The sequence below is a fragment of the Dromaius novaehollandiae genome, chromosome 1, assembly GCF_036370855.1.
Source record: "Dromaius novaehollandiae isolate bDroNov1 chromosome 1, bDroNov1.hap1, whole genome shotgun sequence".
In the NCBI taxonomy this organism is placed as follows: domain Eukaryota; kingdom Metazoa; phylum Chordata; class Aves; order Casuariiformes; family Dromaiidae; genus Dromaius; species Dromaius novaehollandiae.
The window spans coordinates 125,836,491-125,862,533 of record NC_088098.1 but is presented as its reverse complement, the minus strand read 5'-3'; the positions used below and the strand labels follow the sequence as shown (position 1 = coordinate 125,862,533).

The 26,043-nt window shown below is 43.7% G+C and overlaps 1 long non-coding RNA gene across 1 annotated transcript; it reads right to left on the bottom strand.

Annotated features, from left to right (window-relative positions):
* Positions 1–19,450: 19,450 nt before the first annotated feature.
* On the bottom strand, positions 19,451–20,947 carry LOC135323639 (uncharacterized). Its single transcript, XR_010385121.1, has 2 exons — positions 20,800–20,947; positions 19,451–19,531 (listed from the first exon to the last, which is right to left on the bottom strand). It is a non-coding gene; the product is annotated as an uncharacterized LOC135323639 (long non-coding RNA).
* Positions 20,948–26,043: the final 5,096 nt, after the last annotated feature.

The window sequence follows — 26,043 nt, the reverse complement described above, 5'->3', positions numbered from 1 at the left end:
CCTCTGGATCAGGCCCTATCATCCCCATTATGAGGTGCCTACAAATTCAACAGTGTGGACAGACAGCAGTATTTAGCACTTTCACCAGTAGCCTCTATCATTAATATTGGAGAAGGCACAGAGATTTACAAGAAGACAAAGGAGCAGGTTCCCCAGTTCCTGTGTCCTGCTGCCTGGGAGTTCATTGTGCATAAAGCAACTTGAGGGAAGAAGTTTTGTGGAGACCCTTCTATCGAGGTTTTGGACTAACCTTGTTACCCTGAATTACAATTCCTTTGGAAAATGATACTGAGTGTTTGCTCTCCAGCACAGAACAATTTTTCAATGGAATTAATGTTTGCTACTTATTCCAGCACTACTCAGAGAATAACCCTTTTTGCATAAATACATTTCACCTTTCCTAGCCATGCTATTCTGACCTGGGAAAATTTCTTTTCTTCAGAAAGTTTGCATTTGCTTTATGGTTATTTTTTCCAATTGGCTAGGGCAAAAGCCCAATGGGAAAACCATCCCTAGAAAAATCACCGTGTCAGTTTTCTACTGGGGAACATCAGAAGACTAGTTATGATCCTATGGCAGTGGAGAGTATGTATGTAACATACATACATACTGATATACTCCACTGTAGAAGGTTAACATAGGGAACATGGTTTGTCTTGCTTGAGCAAAGTGGCAAATCCCAGTGGCCTTACCTGCACTCCTAAATAATAAATCAATTTTATGAATGATTGCAGGGGAAGCTACCTGCCCCACTGAAGTTATTCAGGTGCTGTTGTAGAGAACAGCTTTGGTTTCAGGGGCTGAGGACGTGATGGCTAGAACACTGTGGCTTGTGATATTTAGTCAGGCAGGTCACAAGGAAGTCAGGACTAAACTCCTGTGGTTTTTTTTCTTTATTATGAATTTTTCTTTATTAGGAGTGGGGGGACACAAGAACTTTGGGGAATTTTTAAATTAAACAACGAGGGTGGAAAAGAAAACCTAGCCGAATGTGATTGATGCTGCTTATTTGTTCGCATGTTGCCAGGGAGCTCTGAGGAGAGCAGGGAACAGCCAATAGCAGGCAAAGGGGGTGGAGGAGGCCTTTGTAATTATATCACATCATTTTTCAAGATTATTATTTTATCCCTCACAGGATGTAAAACAAACATCTTGGAAACACATCATGTTATATTTTCACATGTTGATTGCCTGCGCACCTATGGTTAACCGACGACTTCCTGTTCAGGTTCCTGTTTACATGGCTGGGTTGTCACACATACATGGTTGAAAAGATAATGCTCTAGAGAGATGGGAAACTGGAGAAAACCTTCCGGAGAGTTCAGTATCCACAGGATCCTGCTCTTAAAGCTGTCAGAAAACCCCCTCCCTCTCAGTATGACCAGAGCAGGATGAGCAGAGTAGATTTCAGCACAAAAAGTGTTGTGTCCCACAGCAGGGACACAGCAGCTCTGCCACCACAGAGGTGTCTCCTGCTGGGGGAACCAAGAGGGCCACATTGTGTGGCGGGAGACCAAGGAAGGGTGAAGAATGACTAGCTTAGATCTGAGGGAGGTACACAAAAGCCACAGCAGCTGTACTGAAAACTGTTTTTTCCATCTGTCCTGGAGGAGGTGGAGCAGCTGTGAAATGCGAAAGGCAGAGAGATTCTCTGATTCAGCATTGAAGCAGCGGAGAGTCCAGTTAGTTGGATATTTGGTATCTTCCGTTGGAGCTGCTCTGCAGCTGCAATGGCCTCAAGAAAGGGGAATACAAGCAGGGAAATCCCTTCTCCTGTCCACAGCTGGGCTGGAGTTTGCCTGCTATGTTACATGAGGCGTTCTCCATATTGTGCACCATTATACGGTCCTCCTTGTGATAGGCACTGTTCAGTTTTAGTATAACGTGAAGCCCTGATGTTGCTTTAGCTTCTCCTCACATGAGCATGTACACATGGGCAAAGTCTCAGTGTGTTCAGGGGATCTTCTCTCCCAGGCACAGGAAGCATATCCTTAGATAGCAGTTGCTATGGTAGGATGAAGACCTAACTCAGGATGTGGACTTAGCAAGGTAGGCTAGGGGCACTGAAAGGTTGTGGGAAATGCACAAAGTAACAGAGTTTAAGGAAGCTATTGAGAGCTGAATTAACGCAATTTAGATCGTGTTGTGGAGTGGTGAGATTAACCCATGGAAACTACATGGGCATGCCAGGGTATGCTACAGAACATCCCACGGTCCTTTTGCAGTGGTCCAAACTGGGTACTTGCCAACAGCATATCATGGCTTGCAATCAGCCAGCATGCCCAGGTTTCCCTTCTGGTCGGGGACTTAGGAGAGGAGAGGAGAGGCAGGGTGAGATGGAATCAGGATGTGGGCAGGAGCAAATCTGGATCTAGCAACTGGGAATTTCTGCCCGATTTGGTAATACAGATATAGCCATAGAAACTGAGATTTCTTGCAGTTATATCAGCATCAGCTTATATTTGAAAGATCTAGCCTTTGCAGAGCCACAGAAAATCTTACAGAAAGGACTGAATACAACTCATTCCATGACAGCTGTCTGTGTCTACAGACAGCCTGAAGCCGTAGCTCAGAGAGGCAGAAGTCCTCACATAGCTCAGTGAGGTATTCAATACAAGATCCGTGGCTGTGAGAGAAACCACAGTGACACTAACTCACAAATAAACTTATGGTGGCCAGACAGGAAGAAAGCAGTGGGCATAGTTTTATTCCCCTCTCTTGTCCAACAAAAATAGCCCATACATCTGCAGAGGAAGGCTATGTTCCTGCTATCTTAACCTCTTCCAAGTGATTTGCAGGAAATATCACCTTAATCACTCTGTGTAGATCATGGGCTACTTACCACCATGAGGTAAGTGTGAGGAAGCATGCCTTATGGATCTGCCCAAGGCGTGATTTGTTTAGGGACCCAAATGATTTTCACCCAGCCCTAGATACAAGCCCTGAAGATTTGTGTAACAAGCAGAGAGCAGTTGTGATCTCAGCTCTTCTTTGTTGCCTCCATGAAAATCTCAGATGCCTTCCCTCGACCTGTTTGTGAAATAGAGATGTTGCTTTGCTCTTTCAGGCAAAGCCAGATGCCTTTTTCCCCCTCTCAATTCTAGGGATATGCTGTCAGCACATTTTCCTTCAGGGCACTCCCAAAAGAATTAGAGGTGAAAAAAAACAGGTTTTTTTCACAGCATTTTGACACAAAGCCAAAATATTGTTAGGGCCAGAAGACATATTTGCAGTGCAAAAATAAGCTGCATATATAAGAGCTGAGACCCTACCTTCATGGCTCCAGATTTCCATGAGCTTCTCCAAGTCAGATTCGACATCATACAAACTTCCACTGACTGATGACCTAAATAAGCAAAAAGCCATGTAGGTCTGATGAGGATGAGGTACATCTCACCCTGGACCACCAGAGAAAAGAAAAATAAAAGGTCAGAGTGAAAAAGACTAAAATGGAGACTGACTGGCAAAGTTGGGGTTAGGTGAAGTCCCCACGTTTCCTGCCTAGTTTTAAGTCTGTGGAGTCTGTTTTTGCAATGATTAATATAACAAACAAGGGACTCACAAAAAGGCTCCTAATGCTCACTGATCAGAAGTATAATGACGTGTAAGCTGCAGCTGTTCCAGTGGATTTCTGAACAGCAGGCTCTTGTTGAATGAGCCCCATGATTATTTATCTCCATCATGGGCTCTTTATTTCAAGGTAGTTGTCATCTTCCCTGCATTTTGACCGGCTGTCCTTATGCACCGAAAGCTCTGATAATGGATTTTTTTTATTAGCCTCCTCTTCCTCCTGCTTCTACAAACACAATGCAGCCCTGAATCATTGCATTATGAAAGGGAAGGCGCTGCAAGTGTTTTAACAAGGGCCTCCCACAGCATTCTCCCCCATTAGCCTCATAAACCCAGGGTAGTGCCGGAGCATGTGCTGCAGAGAGAAGGGTCAGGAGACTATTTATTTTCCCCATTTAAACAAAAATGCTTTCTCGTGAGCAAGGAGAGAAGCAAACAAATAAATTAAGCTGTGCCTTGATAGAAGCATTTATACTGTGTCCTTGGGAAATGTACCGAGTGTGGGGATAGTGCAGGCCAGTGTTTAACTTGGCTGATTTGAAATGGTTTGTGTGTAAGTGGAGACCTTGCAGGGGCACTGAGTGCATTCTGTCGCTTGATTTTTTTTTTTTCCTTTTTTAATATCTTGTGTCTGGTGCAATCTGCTCTGTTTCAAGGTAAAGCACTCGTTCTTTGGAGTCACTTCCTGGCGGCCCTGTGAGCTGCAGTTACAGGCCTGGGGCTTGGCGAGAGAAGACTAGAGGTCTAACTGGGGCTGCAGCAGACTCCCTATCTGACGCTGGGGGGATGCAGTTTTTCCGTTTGCCAAGCAAGGATCATGTTTGTGCACCTACCTCACAGCTGATGCACTACTGAAATAGCAAGTGTTTTTACTATTTTCTTGAGACCTGCTGCAGGCAGGCATGACTGATGCCAGTCTCCTCAAACAGAGGGAAAAATTCTAACCAAGGGGCTCCTGGCTGTATCCCCAGCCCTTTGGTTCATCACTGCCATGAACCTGCATGCTTGGTCTTATTGGACGGTGGCAGTTATATTTGGGAATTCATCAGCTCGAAGCAGAACACAGTTAAAGGAAAAGCTCTTTGGCTGGTGCAAACTGGCATAGCATTACTGATGTCAGCAGAATTATGCTGACTTATATCCAGCAGTGATATAGCTCTAAATGTCCATGTTTGTTAACATTTTAATACAAAAAGATCTGTTTCTATTACTGCAATTTGTTCTCATCTGGTTCTTCCCCTTCCCCCGCCCCCTGAATTACATCATTGGAAGCCTTTTAGTAGCACTTCTCTCCCTGTCACTCACTGGACCAACATGTATTTTCTCTCCTTACAATTCTGTTGGAGCTGTAAACTGAAAAGGCTGATAATCATTTTTATGCAAGGTCAGCACAAAGATTGTGGCTGCTATTTTTAATAGAGTTTTAAATGCTATTTTAAAATTGTTTCTGGACATGTAAACACAGAAATGAAAAGGCTTACTTCTGAAACATTTCCACCCTCCTTCCCCACCATATCCTCTGCCTGGAAAGTAGTGTTACACAGGATGTACAGAGGAGGGCACCAAGCCTGTGCATTCCTTGAATGGTTTGGCTCCATTTTAAAATGGGTGTTGAGTGGCAATAAAACAACCCCGTACGTACAAATGAAATCTCCAAAGGAGTATCAGTGTGGCCATGGGCTTTTCCGGTCAGGCAACTTTGGATGAATAAAGCCACAATTAAAAAAGAATGGCAACCTGAAATCAAAGGTTTGCTGAGGCCTTCTGTCAGCAGCACAAAATAACCTCTGGTCTCACAGTCCTGGAAGCATAGCCACAAGTTGCGTTCTTTTGTGGGCTGTCTGGGATGGGAAGCAGAGGCAGGAGGTCAGGAAGGTCTGGGTTTTTTTGACATTGCCAGGCAATCCCTGACGCAGAGTGCCATGAGGCTAGAACTGTGAGTAGCTGCTGAATGAATCAGACAAATGGAGGCGGTAACAGGCCTAAAGGGCAGTAGAAGAAGCCAGACTTGAAATGTGCCCCTACCACAGCTTGCAGCTGCCCCTGCCATCAGGCGAGAAGGTCGTATCACACCCAGGGAGGGATTGACAGAGGTCAAGATGTGGTATGGGGCCTTGGGGAGGACAGACGTGAATTGTGCCACAGAGCAGGGGACCTCTGTGGTTCAGTCTTCATCTCAAGTACTCCAGTGCATCTGTCAGGGACTGTACAGATCTTGTACTGAGCTCATCCATCCTGTTTTGGATCTCCTACAAGAATCTCTTCCTAAGAAGCACTGAACCTTCATTCATGCTCCACGGCTGCGTTGGCCCAGTGGAGCCAGAGAGCACTTCTCAGCTCCTGTGTGGGGGGCACACACCCTGCCCTTGCTCTTGCGACATACTGGGTTGAGACTAAGAAGAAAAGAAGGCTTGTGGGGAGTCAGGGAAGCAGCATGCACTGCAGTGGGTCCCTCATTCCTCCGCTGGGGGTTCAGCCCACCAGGGTGCCAGGGAAGCAATTCAGAGCTGGTTTGTCCCATAGTTCAGCTGTAGCTGCTGAAACGTCAGGATATGCAGCAACCTGGAGGATGGAGGCAGCAGGGAAGTCAGACTCTTGCCCAACTATTGATTGCATCAGGGCTAAATTTGCTCCTTTAAGTGCTGAGAATGTATCATGATTATTATTAGACTCTGCTTCTTTTCTTGTTGCAAATGCTTGCATACATTAATACTCATAATTTGTCCAGGAACTGGACAAAATTACTTGCCAACAGCTTTTTATAATATCTAGTGTTTAAAAAAAGCATGGGATGCTTTCAGGCGGATTGTAACATTTTTGTCTCACACAGCTGATGGCATGTCTGCTCTACATCCATCCATTTTCCGCTTAAGAGGTCATGTTTAATTTTCTAAATGAGCCCACCTCCCTGTACTCAACTCTGTACATCGTCTCTCTCTCTATGGCAAGACATCACTGCATTTTTCCTTTGCTACTGTGCTGAAAGGGTGCTCATGCTTACAAGGCTTGTGTGCAGTGATGAAGAAAAAACATCTGCCACCAGTGACTTCCTAGACATGGTATATTTACAAACCTTGTTAGTTGCCATGAATACGTCATGCCTGGTTGATGCCCTTATGGGCAAAGTAAAGCTGTATGAAGGGTATCCTCTTTTCCTCTCTCCTAAAGAAAAAAGGCCTCATTTTATAAATGTAGCACATAGGTGTGATAGCCCCAGGGGATGAAGAACATCCTGTAATTCACTTAAAAACAAAAACAATCAGCCAGCTTTAAAAGCTCTGTCACAGCTAGGTAACTGTAGTCTCTCTGCCTAATCCCACAGCAGCATGGGACCTGACACATGCCCATTTTGGTTTATGGTCCCGCCTAACAAAATGTGATGCTAAAGGAATGTTATTAAATACTTCCTGTGATAGAGATGTGCACCAATTAGTCTTCACCACACAGTTGCTAGAAACAATTATTTCTTTTCCAGAGGCTAATCAAGTTCCACTGATGAATAAAAACCTGATTTTGGACAGAAAGAGCGACTAGAAGCGACGATCTGATGCCATTGCTGCTGTTAGCCTCCCTTACCCAAGAGGAGGTCCCCCCTGGGATCTCTTTCAAGGTTCTGTCTCTACGTAAGGCTTGGATGGGTGCATCTGTAATGTTTTCAATCCCCGAGTGCCAGCTAACGATAGATATGGAAGGGGGATGGCTCTGCTAAGTACTCTTATGACTTCTGAACAGATATGTTCTTTTTCAAACAGCTCCCTTTTAATGGGATCCTTTTTTAATGACATCCTGTTTCTCTACTGTTTCCAGGAACAATTTTCTTAATTTCCTTTGGCCCACTAAAACATCCTGACAACATCTTCATGCCAGTCTCTGTTATCGTTTGTGTTACATTGCAGTCCAAAACTCAACTTCTCTTCTACCTTGGTTCTGAGAACATCACAGAGCAGTAGTGGAGCCTCAGGGTCACTGCAAGGCTGGTTATTTGGTAATGAGGCAGTAGATTATCATCAGAAGTTCACGTAAGCAATAGTTAAACCTTATGTAATAACTCTTACTCAGTCTAAGCGAAACAGACACTGCGAACATGAGGAACATGCATGTGTCAGTCGTCAGAGGGTTGGAATTCCTTTTCCATTACAGTATCTACTTCTGTAACAGGACCTTTTATTAATCCTGATTCAATTACCTTAGTGTTTAGGTGAAGAATTTGGAACTGCTCACAATTCTTGTATTGGTCAAATAATCCTTCCAAAAAGACCTGAATAGTGAAATTTGGGATTCACTCAGATATGAAGCTAATTATAGAATAGTTCAATAGCTTTTTGTTGAACTTTAAAAACTGAAAATCAGACTATGCCATTGTTTTTTTCTGCTTGTTTGTATGTTTTCTGGTACATCTGACTGTTTCTCTATCATCTTTTCATAAACAATTACCTCTCACTTTAAAAAAATCACAGTTCTACCTCTCTGTTTTTATAATATAACAGTAACAGAGAGCTATTTGTGGAGAATATTGTCATAGACTTATAAAGATTTCAAAATCTTCTCCTACATGGAATGGATAGCAGACATAGGCAGAGTAGCAGGGCATTGACTTCAGCTTTCCTATAAAAGCACTTTAGTGATATTGGCTCATATTTTTTCCCTTTTGAACTCTGGAGCCAATCTTTGCATGCCCTCTTGGATGCTGCAGGTTGCGCTTTGTTTGGCACACCACCTGAATGTCGATGGGTGCAATTACATTACTTTACAATTCATTGGTACTTTCTGGCACATCTGCACACAGATACATGCTTTACGCTCTCAGTTGTATTGCTGCTTCGTCTGTAAACTGGCATTCCTTTTTCCTCTCGTGCTTGAACTCTCCGGTTTGCAAACACTGCCACTTGCCAGTTAAAGAACGCTCAGTCAGAGACGGCTGCATGTGGGTTCTGTCCCTGCCAGCGTACACCACTGTGCAAAAATACAGACCGCCAAACAAATGCAGTTTTGTATCCCCTTTGCCTTTCCAAGGTGTGCTAGAGAGCACGTAGAAATATCTCAAAGAAAAGCAAATGTAGGATAATAGGGTTGCATTATGGGCCCACTCTTCTAAAGTACAGAGCACCCTCAGTAATTCCATAGGTTTTTGTTCCACCCGTTCCAAGATCCTTGCACAACTTTAGAGGCTTTAGAGCTGAAATGCCTCACCTAAATAAAGTGGCCTTTACAGATTTTGTAAAGTGAGAAAAGTGTTGGGCTTCGGAAGCGGAAGAGTGCAATCTGCCACAAGTCTATGGGATGGCAAACAAAACACATGGAGCCAGAATGGAGACAAAGGATGTGATTAAAGCACCAATATCAGCAGGTGAAAAGCCACAGCATAAGTAGGGATAGCGTGCAGCTTGGTGCAGCCCAAAATAAAAGGGAAGCTGGTAGACAGCAACTGAAAGACTGGAAAGAGACTGCTGGTGGCCAGAAGAGAAGATAAATCTGGAAGCAACATGAACCAGTCTGTTATCTATCTGAAGCAGTCAGGCAGCACTCCCTGATAGACAAATTCAGGAAGCAATGACATTAAATAGATGTAAACAAGCTGTCTGAGCACTAAAATTTTGTTACTAACCAATTAAATTCCATCATCAACTCTTAGCTGGCGGCCCTGGCTCACAGCCTCTTCGCTCTTATTGTTTCACAAGGATAAAACATGTTGTATAGTATTTCCATCAAAATCAGGAGATGGATGGAAAGCCCTTCCCTTCTCTAATGAGGCTGAAAGACACATCCTACATATCAGAGAAGCCTGTCACGTTTACATTAATTGATGCTGAGAGTTTTAGGGTTGTTCAGAAAATGTTCAGAGCAAAAGAAGAAATGGGAGGCCCATAAAAATGTGTGGTTAAAATGGATCCAGTTGTGCACTAGTGAAGCCTGCAATTTCCAAACCCACTGTTGCCTAAGATTTAGCATTAACGGCACACCAGATAGGTCTGTGTGGGGAACCAGAAGCCTTATCCTTTTGGCGAGCAGCTGCTTCATCCTCCATGTAGACTATTTTTACTAATGCTGGGTAAAAAGTCCACAGAGCGGAAACATGTGTTTCTGCTGCTACAGCCATCACCTGCCTCATTCTGCCAATGACCTTGTCCATGCAAGTGTTTTCCTAACTGTGAATGACAACGCTGCTTACCACGTCTGTATTTCAGCTTGTACCTCTTCAGTCCTTTCAAAGTTCTCACAGTTAATGGTTTTAGCACAATTTTCGCTTTGCATCTCCCTCACCATTTATTGGAATGGATCTTTCCTGGGTACAGTTTTTTTTTTTTTTTTTAATAGCAGCTTTTACTTCTGGATGGGCTGTTCATTTCCAGGCATTGTCTGTTGTGTAGTGACCAACAATGAAGTTGAGAGAAAAAAAAGAAGTTATGATTTAGAGAAAGCAGAAACTTCTGAGAAAGTGCAAAGCTTACATGGTTAGTCTCTGTGGGCCAAATGTTGATGCCGTTTATGCCAGGGCAAACATGAAGCGATTCCTGGCCAGGCCTGAGCCCAGTCTGATCTACTTCTCTGCCTGCTGCCTGCTGCACTCAGCAAAAAGCTGTCTTTCAAACCTAGCTGTGCCCATCGCTAGATACCGAGAGAACCTCCCCTAGCTGACAGCAAATACATTTAAAACCAGGCCTTAAAAAGCGGTGACTGGGGAGCGCGGTGCACTCCCACTACCCTACCCGTGAAACAGTATTTTCCGCAGCGCAGGCGAAGAGAGGCGGGGAGGGGCGAATTAATCATAATAAACCAGCGGAGCAGAGACGCCGCGGGCCGGCGCACTGCATGAGGGAAGGCAGTGGCGCGGCCCAGGCTCGGCTGCCTCCCAGGAGCTGCAGGGCTGCCCGAGAAGGGCTGGCAGCAGGCCGGCCCGGCCAAGGGGGCTGCGGGCGAGGTGAGCGGGCTGCTGCCTGCAGCGTGGCAGTTAGCAACAGTTTGCCACGACCATTGGGGCAGGGTGGGCTGCTAGGGCCACCAGCGGGCGGCTGCTGCCAAGGGGCCGCGGGCAGCAGTGGCCCGCGGGCGCCCTCGGTGGGCCTGGCTCTGCAGCGAGCTGTTCCCCGCCGCCTCCCACCCTCCCCACGGCGGCTCCGCCAGCGGCTGGGGCAGCCGGGCCCTGCGGCTGCGCCCCGTGGCGCCATGTTGGCATTGGCAGCCTGCGGGCTCTGGCTGGGGCTGCCAGCGGCCTCTGCTCCCCAGTCACACAGCGATGCTAGGCTGGTGCGAGCGGCAGGGTAAACCCCTTGGGTGCGTGCTTTGTGTGACTGATCACGGCCCTTGCTGCCGGTGCTCTCCCCCCCTCCACTCCCAAATGGAGGCCGAGCTTCCCTCCCTCCTGTGCTGGTGGCAGGAGTGGTGGTTGCAGGATGGCTCAGGTGGCTACCGCAGGTAGCCCCACGTTTCGCACATGGGCTGTTGCTGCGCATTTCCCCAGAAATGAATTCACCTTGGCCATTCATCATCACCACAGGCAATCTAATTACAGCCCTGTCTGAAAAGGAGAGGCTCATTTATAATAGAGACTTTGTTATGAAAGTGTAATACCTCGAACTATATTTTTACAACATTTTTTAAAGGAAAATTAATTAATTGTCTGGTGCATTTTAAAATAACCAGCCTCCTGAGGTTGCCACGGCAGCACCTCTCAATATATTCTCCCCCCACCCAGATCGCCTGCTGTATGACAGTGAAATGCTAAAATTATTTTGGCAGAGAAATAGTCTCGAAGGCTGTTGTTTATTTTCTACAGCAGAGGAATATCTCAGAATGCAGCCTGCACCTCTGCCCTGTGGGACTGTCTCTAATTGCATATGGTGCACTGTAAAAGCATTCAAAATGCACAGTTCAGAAAGTGGAATTAAACATGGAGGGGAAACCCACACCCAGCATACACCCAGCTTGCTCTTTAGAAGAGCCAAATGTAAGAATACACTTCTCTGAGAAGCACAAAAATGGATAGTGGAATAAGGCAGCTAATCTCTTATCAACATGCATGCAGCAAAATTACAAGAAAATCAGTTTATGAATTGAGAATCTGGGCCAGCAGGCCTGTCTCCTTCTAGCCTTTCTCACACCAGTTCTTGTTCCTTTGTTTGAATAGTATCATTGATGGAAATTCAGAAAAGTGCTACACAGATACAAATGGCACCAGCTGTGAAGTGGCATAAGGTAGAGAAAAGGTGTGTGATGGTGTCATTGCCCAGGATACATTAGAAGAGGTGCAGTATGAACCCCACCAGCCTCAAAAGCCTAGAACAGACTAGTACTTTTTAATGAGTCAGGTTCTGTTCAGAACTGCTGTTGTTGCTCAGGATAGACCATCTCAGGTCACTCCCACCCCCCACCCCCCACAAAAAAGGGAATGCATTGGATGTATGACCTTAACCCACCTTCTTTTCTGGTATATCCAGGACTTATTGGGTAGTCATATCTCTTCTAACAGTGCTTTTTTGTGGGGAGAGGCCAAGTATTTGATGAGGCTTTAATGCAAAGGAGCAAACTGGAAAATGATAGTCAGATCCCCAGACAGTATCAAAGAGGAGTAAACTGCAGTGGAGTCTGGGACAAGAGTTATTCCAGAAGCTCAGGAAGGAGTCAGTTGAGTTTGGAAGTGAATAATAGAAATAAGGATGTGGAGGAAAGAGCAAGTCTTTGCAAGGAGGAAGGGACTACATCACAAGCAGATGCTGAAGGAGTGATCTGCCATTTTCCCTGTGCAGGAGAGGAGAAGTAGACACCTGAGACTCTTAAAACCACACCAGGTAAGAAGGGAAGAAAGTTGTCTGGGGAAAGGGCAAAGGATGGGGCAGGGACAGTAGGATTATTTTTAAAATCTTTCTTATGGGACACTACCTTTTATCCTTTGGAGTGGTAGAAGTAAGAGAGAGTTAGAGCTGGAATAGGGACCATCAGGAACAGAGCCTCCCAGAGACAGAAAATCTTGGATGCTTTTGCCAGCTGAAGCATTCCTATAAGTAGTGTGCTCTACAAAGTATGTGCTATATTAAGGTTGTATACATCTTACACAGTATCACTCTTCACTGCACTGCTACACTCCTTGATTGCTGTCCAGCTCTCTCCAGGTAATACTTTAAGGCCTAATCCTGACCTTTGGTCTTAGACCAAGCCTCTTGTTCTCATTTCTTGGAAGAATAAATCACAAGACATGTAAGGTATTATCCCATGGTCAGGGAGAGCAACAGATTTTCTGAACATTTTGCCACATGCTGCTCTAGACTCTTCCCAAAATCGAATGTAGACAGTCTGGTGCTGCACAGAGCAACGTGCAACCTAGGGCTTGGGCCTCCTAGGTGTTTGGATGGGTGCTGGCAGTCACAGGTTTTCTCTTCTCAAGCTCCATGATAACCGACACAAGCCAGCCCAGGCTGCAAGTAGTGTAACCAAATTAGCATGATGGCGGGTCTGAGCTAGCAACCCCAATTTGTTGAGGGGCCTGCCTTGGGTATACCTGATGCCCGCACACTCAATTCCATTGAGACAGGCAGATGTCTTTACAGGTTGGAGGCCTACATTTGCTGTGAGGGTAGGGAATAAATGCATGACTGGGAATGGGCAGAGTAGGAGAAGGGCTGCAATGAGGAGATTAGAGTGGCTGCCCAGCTAAGGCATGCCTTCATCTCTGCAGGATTTTTTAATTGACTGCTTAATGGCTCTTACTTCACAGGGTTTTCATTAAGCATTCTTGTCTGTATCTTTGCAGTGCTAACCGTGGAATGCTGCATGCTTTAACCCATAGTTTTGCTATTTTGATGCTGAACTACATCTGGTTTAATTAGGTATTCATACAACGATAAGCATTCATTTCTTACATACATTATGCAGAACTTTGCATGTTTTCCCTTATTTTCTTTTATTTCTTTTGTAGTGTTTAAAGCAGGACATGATTTGTTTGAAAGAGGAAAAAAATTTTTGTGAGAGGGTCCTGCATGAGCAGGAGAAATGCAATAAAATTGGAGGCCACAGCAGAGCTGTGGACCTCTAGACCTTTGACTAAGCTCTAGTGAATAACTTAATGGAGGTCCACTAGCTTTTTTCACTAGACTTATGGCGTAATTTTATGCAGATCATGTCAACAGGACTCAGGGCACCTGCTCCGCTGGAGCTCCAAATCTGCCAAACCAGCCAGGGGCTGCATTATTGTCTGGCTGGCTGGCAATGGTGGCAGCTGCTCCCCAAGAGATCCCGAGAAATGCAGGATATTTTTCAGGAGTACGGGGAACATCATACACATGGGATCTTACCAAGATCTGTACAGAATTTATTGACAGTAAATTTACTCATCTGGATTGTAGTCTTCTATTTGTATAATCCTGGGCTGATCTGAGCGGTTAAACCATTCACATGCTTATCTTTCTGCTCACCGTTCATTCAGAGTTAACACTGCAGCAATGTTAACACTACAGCAGTTGATTTTAGTGCTGTGTGGTGGAAACTTAAAAGCCACCTGGTAAGGCTTTACTGATCCCACTACATATCCCTACTTTTAGCCACCTTGACATGTACGTTTCTCTCTTGCCATTCAGGTTATGTCAGTATTTTAATGGCACAGCCTTTGGGCTTGATTTGGATGTCATTTTTTTCTGTTATCAATTGATAGTATCTTCAATGACTTCAATAAAGCTACAATGACATAGAAGTGGTATTAGCAAGAAGTCCGGAGTCAGTTTTTAGAGGGGAAAAATATTCTTGAACTTGGCAAAAACTTAAAGCTTAAAGTAGAAATTTACTGTTGTCAGGCTTTATTTGATTGATTTGGTTCTTTCTGAGGAAAACACACGCATGCACGCACGTGCACACATGCACATACACACATACACACAAATAAAACAGCTATGTTTATGGGTTTGTGTAATAAGAAATGGATTCATTTGAAAAAAATGAAATGTTACTGACTGTTACTATATAATATGTAATACAGCCTACAGCCATATGCTATGCAAAATGAAAGAGCATGCCAGAAATCTAGTTTGAAAAAGTATGTGTTGTGCATTGCATTGTCTATTATTGGTTTTTCAGCTGGATGAAGGGTGGTATGCCAAAATGCAATGTTGTGTACAAAGATGATTTTACAACATTTTACATTATGTGTTCCAAATGGATCCTGAAAGTCTTTCAAATAGATTTTACAAATCTATCAGCTGGTCAAATCCTGCACTTGTTTACACTGAATATTCAAGTAAACAATTTCACAGGATATACATCAATGCAAAAATTGGTGCTGCATTTTTTGTACACCCAGAATGAAAGAACGACAAAAATGAAAAGAGGGGCACAGAGCTCTGTCAATTTAGACTGTAGATTGTGTGGCACATGCATTTCTTTCTAAAACCATCCTGAGAAAGAAAGGAAACTACTGTTAAAGCATCCCTGATTTCAAGACCTGTCTCAGCATGCAAGCCTTCTCTGTCCAGTAGGCCCCTCTCACCCCTTACACCAATCGGCCCAAAGAATAACTAGCACCTGGAAGGTTGCTATGACAAGTTTTACAGTATGTGCTGTGCTTTTTAAATCTCCAGCTTCTGGATTCATGTGTTTCCTTCAGCTTTAATGTAAAAACAATTGCAGTGAAAAGCTTGAAAATGTGGCTGTAGGGATCCTAAAAGGCTCAAAAAGTCAAGGGACCTCCTTGTCACTCTCCCCCTGGCCCTAGCCTGATTGGCACCCATCCCACCCAGTGTGGGAAGTTCGATGGGTGAATCCCAGCACCTCTGGGACCTGTGTTTGTTCCATTGTCCTCTCATATCACTGGGCAGAGCACCTGTGGGTTTCATCCACCAGCTTCAGTATTGCAGAAGTACAGAATTTGTAGTTCTACAGGAATGTTGCTAACTTAAATTTTTGTTCCACTTTGAAATGTTAGTTTTGTTTATTTTTAAAATGTGCAGATTTTTGTAGCATCTCTGTTTCTAAATGAGAATTCATTTTGCCCTCAATTTTGCTTGCACAGCAAAATCTTCTGAGGCCAATAGGGCAGTGGTGTTTTGGGTCAGTTACTGTTGTGAGCTCAGGTTTCGATTCTGAGGATTTGAAGTGATTGTGTAGTAGTAACCAACCCCTGATTAATACTGATCCTACTGCTTTTTAGGGTGGTTCATATTACTTTCAGCTACTTTCTTTACTTTCTTTAAGAGGCCTTCCATTCATGCTGCGGTGATACCACTGTCAGTTCTGCTATGCTGTCAAGTCACTGAATCACTGTATAAATATGCACCACGGAAGAGCAGCTGTCCAGAAAAAAACACATTATCTCTTTCTTATCATTTCAGTACTGTTTCCATGTCCTGAGGTAGGCCAATGTGTTGTGTGCATCCTTACTTTCTAAGGTTGCAATGTTTTTTCTTTGGATTCTGTGCACCACCAACTCATATTTTGGGTTGCTATTTAAAATGTGGTAATTATTAACATCAACATTGAGAGAAATTAAACAGCAAACAGGAATAAACAGTTTTTAGGGAATAACTGGCTGTGAATAGCAGTTTGTGTGCTTTGCTTCAAATCCTTAGGCATCAGTCTGCAATTAGGGAAAGAACAAAAGTGATTCCAGAAATTGGGATTTTTTGCACAAGAGGGCATGTATATATGTGTGTATGCAGAGAGGGTGAGTTTTGATCGTTCCCCCTCTGTTCCTTCTGTCCAAGCCAGCCTGGCAAAGAAAACAAGTGGGATTTACTGCAGATGTAAACCAGAAAAGCAAGAGGTACAGTGTGTTTCCCAGCTACCGCCTTATGTTTTCCCTCCCTCATTGGAGCCTTGGGAATTTGCTGCTGCATTGGTGGAGGATGACTGAAACATGCGTTCAAAACAGCAAAAGACAATTTAAAAAAATTTCCCAGGTGAGTGTCAGTCTGCTGCTAATCAAATTGAGGGTTGATTGCAAAAATGAGGTAAACACTTTGCATAATTTGGTAGAATCCTGCATGTGTGTATGTGTGTTTGTGTTTATAGACTCTTCCTTAAGCATTGCGAATTGAATTAATCATGGGAAGAGAGGCACTTCTGTGTTCTTATTCCTGGTGCAGTTCAAGACTTGTTTTGTATGTTCCAAATTGAAGTAAGGACTGGGTTAGGGATACAGGAGAGACTGGGTCTTGCTCTTGACCTGCTATATTTGTGGGTGAAATTTAAAGGGGTTTTTTTGCATGACTTCAGAAATTTTAGCATTCCATTTTTATTTTCTAGAAAGGGAGAGAGCTGCTGTACCTCAGCGTCTAGGAATGCTTAAGTGCATGTGCCGGTATTTGGGTAACCAGAGCTATCAAAATAAACCACTTGACACATCCCAGATCCAGCTGCAACACCCCAAAAATGCAGCTGTAATGTTTCTAAGAAGGCCTTACAGATTGCTAGCTCTCACCGAGCATCAGTCAGTGCTCCTTAAGCTAGGCTTATTTACATCAGCCCAGAGTCCAGGCCATGAAATGTTTTCTTTTATTAAGGCCTCGCAAATTCCCCACTTCTGTCTAAGACTACAGCAGCTCTCTATCTCTTACATTATTTTGGGTTGGATGAGCTAATGTTAAGCACAGGGACTGGCACACAAGGGGCTGACCAACTCTGTGATTCCTTTCAGTTGCTGCAAGTAGACTGAACTAACCCCTCCTTCTCTCTACAAAGACTTTCTAGCAGAGCTTCCTAGTAGTACAGCTGAACTGCTCCATTCAAGCCAGCCCTATTTTCTGCTGTAAGATGAAGCAAAATGACCACACCTTGTATGACTAGCTCCAGATTCATTGCTTTGACATATTTTCTTGGCAAAGCCAAACCCAACCTGTTCCAGTTACCTGGAGCATTGGTCTGGACCCATCACGTTTGATTCTTTTCTATCTTTGAGGAAGAAGGGATTCTCTGTGCCTCTAAGAGGTTCCTTAGATCTTTCTCATTTTGCCTTCTGTTCTGTCCTTCAGGGTCTCATCCTCAATCCTCAAGTTCTGTCAGACTGCTGTGTAGAGTTCATCACAGCATGCCAGCCCCGCATCCTCACAGTTGTGTTGTGCCTTTCATCTCACAAAGCAACAAGGAAGGATAGTACGGCAATACAAAAGGAAGTTTTTTCTAGCTGTTATGATGAACAGAGAAGGCACTGGAAAACACTAGTTTACACCTCTGTGCAGAGCAATCCCAGTGACCATTCACTGAACCTTCAAATGCCTCCTTTTTCCCACTGTTAGGAAGGAGTAAATAGAATGGGGAAAATAGAAAGAGCCTATTAACTGATACCTGTAAAACCCTTAAGAGATCATTGCAAATGCTAGTGTGGCACAATCAATCTGCTGAAGGACTTGCTAATTTGTAGTTCTTTGCAAGTGTAGGTACAGGAATAGCACTCTCCTCCAGCAGCAACAGCTGCTTCAAGTTGGTTGTTTGGCTGAGAGAGGCCAGACAGAAGCAGCAAAGTGCCTTGGGAAAGAGCCAGGAATTGCAAGGGTCAGGAAGAGGTCTCGAAATCCAACCCATCCTGCAGGTTCCTGGTGACCGAGCTGCTGCCACAAAGGGAAGGATAACATGGTACTGTCCTTTGAAACCTACTGCCTTGCTTTCTGTACCTACACTCTTCTAGCTGCCAGAGGGTCTCTAGAACAGCACGGCCAGAAAAACAGCACTGGATAGGGATTTCTTCCTCAATGCCGTCAGCCCGGCAACTCATGCTGGTGAGTCCAGAGCTTCCAATGAGCCCGGGATAGTGTATGCTTACAGTGAAGTGGACTGAGGAGTAGTGAGGAGACAGAGAGGATACCTTGAGCAGATATTTTGAATGATCAGAGCTGCGTTGCTATAAAGCACTTGAAGCATACATTTGGTGGAACAGCGCCATAGACTGGAGATGTCAAGCTAAGAAGACAAAAGACGCTGAGGAAAGCATTGGCATCATTCTGCAGAGTTGGTCCATGGCAGGAACATTGTGCCATTGGATGAGAGAGAAGGAGGAGGCTCCAGGGCTGCCTGAGTTTGCTGAAGAGGGCAGACTGAGCTGGCGCTTTCCATCTAGCTGTCATTCCCTCCTTGCTCTGCCACCTCTGTCGTTCCCTGACCCAATCCTCTACTCCATGCAGTGCATTGTGTTGTTTCTTCTTTGCCTCCCTCAGCCTCCTATCAAGGTGTAAATAACCCTTCCCATTCCATGTGAATCTCCAGGGCTCTGTTATTCCCCTGCAGAGCTAAAAATTGTCTGCAGCAAAGCAGCCGCTCTGCAGAAATTACCTGACTAAAAGATTAGACTCCCTGAAATGCATCAAAGGGCTAGATCCTCATGGCTGGCATAAATCCTCATTTACAACATAGATCACAGTATAAGCAACATGTAAATCACAATGCTCCCTTCTGACTTTAAAATCTATGAATCTATGAAAATTGGCATAATTGCATTGATTTCAGGAGGGCTGCTGTGATTTACGCCAGCTGGGTACGCGGCCCTGCGTACGCCCATCCTGTTAGAACAAATTAGAATTCTCTCTGTGGCGCAGCAGTTCAGCATCCAGACAGGCTGGGTCAGCTGCAGTGTGCTCTGCCTGCGGTCAGCTCTTCTGCTTCTCCCGGAGCCCAGAGAATAACAGGGCTCTTAGCTCCCCCCAAACGCTAAATCTTTGCCTTTGTTTTGCTGTTAGGCTGCATTTAAAAAATGCTATTGCCCAGCGCAGTGCTACAGAGTAGAAATGCAGGACCGTCAGTGTTTTGACCAGAAAAAGCCTGTGGGGTGTTGGATAAGCTAACTTGTCCTGTCGGATATGGTTCAGGAAATGCTTTTGCGAATGCTTCCAGAGCTTTTGTCCGCAGTCGTCTCTGAAGCTCTCAGTGCCGGTTCTCTGGCAACAGCGAAGGATGCACAATAAGCATCAAATCAGATTATTAACAGCAACAGAGTCTTTACTGTGTGCAATGAAGGAATCTTGCTTTCTGGCTGAAGCATAAGCAGAGGCTGCTGCAAAATTAGAAGAGAATGAACAAATAGAAGAGGAGGTATGGAGAAATATCCCAAACAAGGCTTTTTGTTCTGCATGTAACCAGTAAAGAAGCTCAAGATTGCACACTGTTAACTGGGTTTTCAAGGGATTATTTTCAAGTAGAGCATCTATCTACCATAAGGTCTCTTGAGTAAGAATCAAAGTCATTAGTCTCACACAGCATTTACTAAAGCCTTTGCTGATAGTAAAACCTCTAGGTAAGGCTGCACTTGAAGGTATCTTTCAATGGTTTGTTTTCTGGTGCTTACAATTTCCTGAAAAAATCATTCCTCTGGATTAAATTTTGCATATCTGGCCTTTGTTCAGAAGCAAAATTTTGTTGGTTTTGAGAGAAATATATTTATCAAGTTTTTGAGGAAAAAGTAGAAAACAAACTTCTATATTACCCAGTCATGTTTGGTTTCTTTTGCATACAGTTTTATACTGATGAAATCTGCAAGACAAAAATATCCAGTTTGCCTAATTCTCACCCAGGACTGGAATCAAGATCAATTGATCTTGGACATGTTCAATGCCCAGTTTCCACTGAGCTTAGAGTCATGAGAGTGTAAGTCACAATAAATAAATATTGATGGGACTATGAAAGCACAGGACATGTAACCAAATTCTCTTGACTACACAGTTACAGCTCTGTGGCGACAGTAACGTTACTTTCACATATTTTCACAGTTCAGGTTTGGATTTTGTTTTAGATTCTCTGGTGATGGTGCTGGGATGGATTTTAGTTTAATTTTGCCAGAGATCTGTGTAAATAATTGATTTCTCATTTTGGTGGCCAAATCAAAGCTTTCAGCTTTCAGTGAGTAAACATTAGGACCGTAACATTTCACCCAGATCTGTTGCGATAGCCACTTCCAGTGTTAAGTAGAGAGTCCTGAGATTACATCAGGAATATGAGTCTGCCACTAGTTTCTGTCATTAGCAAGTAAAAGAGGCAGTGACTCTTATCACATGGTATGCAGACATACTACTTCCTTCTTGAGGCACAGCCAGATACGTATACTGCCCCCTCCGCCCCAGCCATTTTCTTCCAAACACTACTCTTTTGCAGAGAAGGGAAGTTTGAACATCCAGCCCACTTTTTCCCCTGAACTGTCCTGTGTGGTACAAGTGTATCAGGGGAGTTCCTCTGCGATGCTGTGCTGAAACTCCCTAACATCTCAGCCATTATAACAAAAGTCTTGTGCTCTGAAATGTATTATAAAAAATAAACCTGTTTACATACCTTGCACTCTCATCCTCCATTGTACTGAAAGGAAAGTCAGCCTCAACACATTTAGTGTGAAAGCTGCTGCTGATTTTATTGGCGCTTACCACAGCTGGCTCCAACTCAAGTTTCTGTGAGCAAGGTGTGGCCCCAAAAGCCTCTATCCCACTCATGCCAGACCTGTCGCAGCTTGCTTGTGTGAGGAGAAAAGCTCATATTTGGTGCAAAAAAGCCCTTTATGGGAATGATCTCTTGACTACCTACAAATAGGAAGGGAATGCCTTCTCAAGCAGCGCACTCTCCTGTCCTCCTCTTACCTCATGCAGTAGGAGGGCTGCTGCGCTTTCTCCCCACCCCATTGCCAGGGAATCCTTTTCCACTGGAAAATGCTGATCTGATGATCAGACTGTGTGTGTGGAATGTCCCTATCTTGTCAGAAATTCAGATGGGAACCCTTCTGGCAGGCCTTCTGGCTGACGTGCCAGGGGTGGCAGTGAAACAAGTCACCCCCATGCGTGTGGGTGAAGGAACTGTCCGGCCTCTGCAGCTGGCCATCCCATGAGAGGCCACACTGCTTGGCTTCACCTCTCATCCTCCCAGGGAGCCAAGGACCTAGCGAATGTGCAAGTTGGGCAGCTCCCTGGCTGCCTCCTGAGTTTCCCGACTGTCTGGCGAGAGGGTGGGCTGGTGCCCACCACTGAAGCAAGTTGTTCTGTTCCTGCTTAGCGCATGTATTTATTACATTGTAAAAAGAAGCAAAATATCGAAGCTGGCTGAGACTGTGTTGTGAGGAAATCCTTTGATCTTGCTAGCTCTGTTCAGTGTTTAGCCTTTTATCAGGACATGAGCTCATTCCTGTTTCAGGCTAAAGACAGAGCTTTGTGTGGATGCTTTGTTTACACTCTAGAAATTCTCTGTTTGACCTGCAACTTGTGTCAGAAAGGGCCTGATCACAAAAAAATGTTAATTCTCTTACCCAGAAAAGTTAGCAAGCACTTACACATCACCCTTCTAAGGGGTACAGGTGTATAAGCAGAGAAGAGGCACACATATCTCTTTGAATCAGGTTCTCAGAGCATCCATCTAGATACTAATTATCTTCTGCAAAAGATCCCCAATTTCTTTTATGTCACTGAGAGCTGTAGTTGCCTGGCAATTCTTAGTAACATCCAAATGCCTCAGAGGACTGGGTGTAAACTGCAACACGAGTGCATAGTAAATGGAGGCAGGCATGTTTCAAGATTTTTACAGAGGAAGAGGTGCCTAGAAAAGTTTAAACAGACGGCTGAAATGAGTTCCTTTTTATTCACATGATATTTTATTCCTTGTGATAACCAACTTCTGCTTTTATTAAATAAACTCCAACGAAACCTCCCCCAGCCCTTGTTTGACGTTTTATTTTTCTGTTGCTGATCTGTGCGCCAAACTCATGGTTTCATTATTGCCAAAACGTGGACAAGGACATGTCTGACTAAGGCACTCTGAGCCTCGTCAGAACATGCAGAGCAGGGCTTAGGGACATGGCCTGAAGTATCAGCTTGCCTCAGTGCTGATGGGGCCATGGCCAGAAGTGTCCTGGGGCTCCAGAGATTTCCATCAGTGTAAGCTGGTGAGCAGTTTTACTGGCAGGCCCAAATGGCCGTATCTTCAGTTTGTGCCCATGTCTCTTTCCCCAAGGCATTAAGCTTATTAACAGCTTATTTAAAACAATCCAAAAGACTTGGTAATAGATTCTGCCTCAGCTTTCGGAGCTGGGAGAGAGGAAAGCATGTACTTTCCCCTCATGTGTAATGCTGCCTGGGCTACGGCAGAAAAGGCACAACACTTTCTCTGTGCCTCTTCCCTCACCATAGCCCCAGAACAAGGGGCACGATTGCCTCCACCTGACTTCCTGTGTACTGCTTCCAGCTCTGCGCCAGTCAAGCTGTACTGCACAGCCAGAGCGGGCACCTGGAAAGCCTGTATTGCGGTATGGAAAGGCTCAAACTCTGCCAGCGTAGGACTAGTGATAGAGTTTAAGCTAGAGTTTACGGCTTAAATCCAGGCTCAGCAGCAGGCAGTCACAGGCATTAGTGCCTGTCTTCAGTGTTGTGGCCTTCTACTACAGAAGCAAGAGAAAACTTCAGAAAGAGTTGGCAGAGCGTTGGCTTTATTTTGTTTTCTGTTCTGTTTGGTATTTTATCTAACTGTCAAGAGAGGAGGATTTTTTTTTCTTAACAGACTTTCTTCGTAATGCCTTTGAACACGGGACAGCAGCTGAATGCTGTGTTTGCCATGTAGCTAAGGAAATGCATGTTTCAGTCAGCTCACAGTTTCCTTCCTTTGGTAGTGATAGAAAGGAAATTTGTTGTAATTGAGCATTGCTGTGGAAGTCACCCCTGCTTAACTGTAAGGTGAAGCCTATTTGTTTGTATTGTAAACTCTAATCCAGCAATGACCAGTTCAAACTGTGCTTTTAAATTCAAAGGTATGTAAAATGATTGTGTCAGGGACCACACACCCACCATTCAAGGGTGCTTCTTGCTCAAATTGTGGTTCCTCATTATCTGGAGTAACAGCTTCCCAGTAAATCTGTGCTAAAATCTCAAGCTGGAGGAACTGGGTGTCTTAACTGGGTTTTTCCTTTCTTTCTTAACAGACTTGAAGTGCTCCCTGTAGTAGGAAGAGGAGGTACCATATCCCAGCCCATTCTAAGCAGAAAGAGGACCCTGATACTGCTTCTTGTTGTCCACCAAACAGCTCACCATAGTCTGAATATTCCATGACTGGATGAATAACACTTTGGCACCTATTTACACTTCACATCAACAAAAAGAAAAGTATGACACAGAGAAGGATGTGCTCCCTCCATCATTTTTTTGAACACCACAATCAGTGGTAGTTCCTCTGCATTCCCTTTCTTTTTCTTAATATCACAGTGTGTCCCTCAAGAAGATGTTGTGTTCCATGACTCTGGATGGTGGTTAGTACAAGTCAAAGAAAATTAAATTTTCACTGCATGATAATTCAACTTTCTCTTGTTGCACAACTGTGTGGATGTCAGAACTTGAACCGTTTCCTTCACTGTGGGCACTATGTTTATGATTTTTGTGGTTAACATTGAATCTATAAATTTCCATGCCTGGCAATTTCTCCTGCGGTAACCTAAAGCATGAATGCTGTTGGCCAGCAGGCAGGTAATTTAAATAATAAGATAAAGGTAGGAGAGGTATGTCAGAGAGGTGGGGGCTTCAAGCTGAAGTACTTGGCACAGATTAAAGAACATATGATTGTTGTACTTTCCTGGTTTTAATTAATTAATTTCTGTGTTTGTTTTTTATCTGCTAATTTAACTCCTCTTTTATTTTTAGAAGTGTGTGATAGAAGTGACTGGTGTAATTTACCATAATGTATTTGTCACATCATGAAAATCAGTGTGTTATCTTCATTGATTACAAGCAAAAAGTTCCTAGAAGTAATAAGGAAAAAGCTAAATTTGTGCTTCATTTGACTCTCCAAGGCTTCACTCCATAGGTATGCTATGTGTAAATCTGCAGTGTGTCATCTAGATTGTAGTTACTCCTTGCATTTGGACTTTTATTCCATGGTAAATGCAAAGTAGCTCACCCTAGTAACAGTGGAGTAAGCTACCTTGCAGTTGCTGAAGGTACGCAGGATCAACAACAGATTAGCTGATATCCTGTACATCCTGCTTCATCTTGTCTTGCAGTAACTTGTTTGTACTTTCAGTTGATCTTTTTGTTTATAATCAGAAGGTTGGATAAATTAGGGTAGCTACAGTGTTACAAAACAGGTGTTGCATTGTGTTGCAGAGAAAGCAGCATTGTGTGGCATTATATGAAGTATACCTGCTACCTCTTGCAAACTTTTTCAGTGCTTTCCCTTTATCCTTCCTGACAAGTTAGCTATCTTGTCTACACAGAATAAACATGGATTACAAACCTCTGTAGTACACAGCTTGACTAACGTTTGCCTGCCAGATACACACTTGGATACTGTGTCTGAGCCAGCTGCTTCATCCTGTGTGCTTTTAAGCATCCCTTAGTCTGCAGTGGCCATTGCACTCTTATCTCTTTTGGTTTTTCTGGCCCACTTTCTAGAAATGAGACCACACAGCTCTGCTGATCCCAGAAATCATGCTCATCATCTTTTTGCTGCCAGAATTTTTCAGTGGCATAAGCCCATAGTTTATCAGTCTCTCCTGTCAGTTCTCATCGCATAAATACCAAAGCCAAATTATTTTTTATTTTAGTAGCATAAGAAATGCACTAAGGTAGACAAAGCAATGAGTCATGAAAGTCCTGTTTTCTGCCACAGTTTCTTTAGTATTCTCAAGTGTTCTTTGGGTTAAGATGAGTTTACAGTAGCTGAAGATCTGGCATTACGCATAGAAAATCATTGATAAAATAATTTTCCAAAATTCCCTTTTTTAAATAGCTCTCCATTTTTACAGAATAACCAAAAGAGCTTCTTTTTTACGCAGAAAGATCAATCTTCATGATTGTGACATTAAAACTTTCATAGATGTAAATTTTCACAAGGAAGGAGACAAAGTAGTTTCACTGAAGCTGATTCTGCACAATCATTTCTACTTTTACCACGCTGGGCATGAGACACCCTTGGTTTAGAATTGTAGAGATTTAAAGTCACTAGGTGTTGGTCTGAATGGCTATGTAAATTGCAAGAGGCAGAGAATTAGATTTTGTGCCTAGAAATTTTATCAAACCAGCTGCTTGTCAAATTTCATTTTTGCTTTGTTTGATCATTACATATTACTGGGAGAAAATTGCACATTCTGCTATTAATTCTTCTGGTGTAAATCTGGCATAATGGCCTAATTCTGATCTCCTTTGGTCTGATATCAATGGAAAATAATTCCAGCGAAATTTACTTTAGATTTAAGCTACCATATTTGTAGCATAATGTGGTCTTTGTGGTTCTTAAAACAGATGCATGGAAATGTCTACAAAAGTAAAAATGGTATAGGTTTGCTGATTTTACATCATAGCATTTATTTCTGTACATTCTACTGTATTGTGCTGCACGCCTCTGATCCTTAGCCATTCAACTGCCTGGCTATTGTAGTTTTTCTTTTGAAAGTGACTTAAGTGTAGTTTAAAAAAAGTTATTGGCACATATTGAGTCAGCCTCAGGTTTACACAGTTGCAATTGTTCAGGTTTACAATTGTTGCAATTGTACCATAAGCACAGGTGTGGTTAAGTGAGCAAGTGTTTACCATTCAAACAGTGAACAGCTTCCAC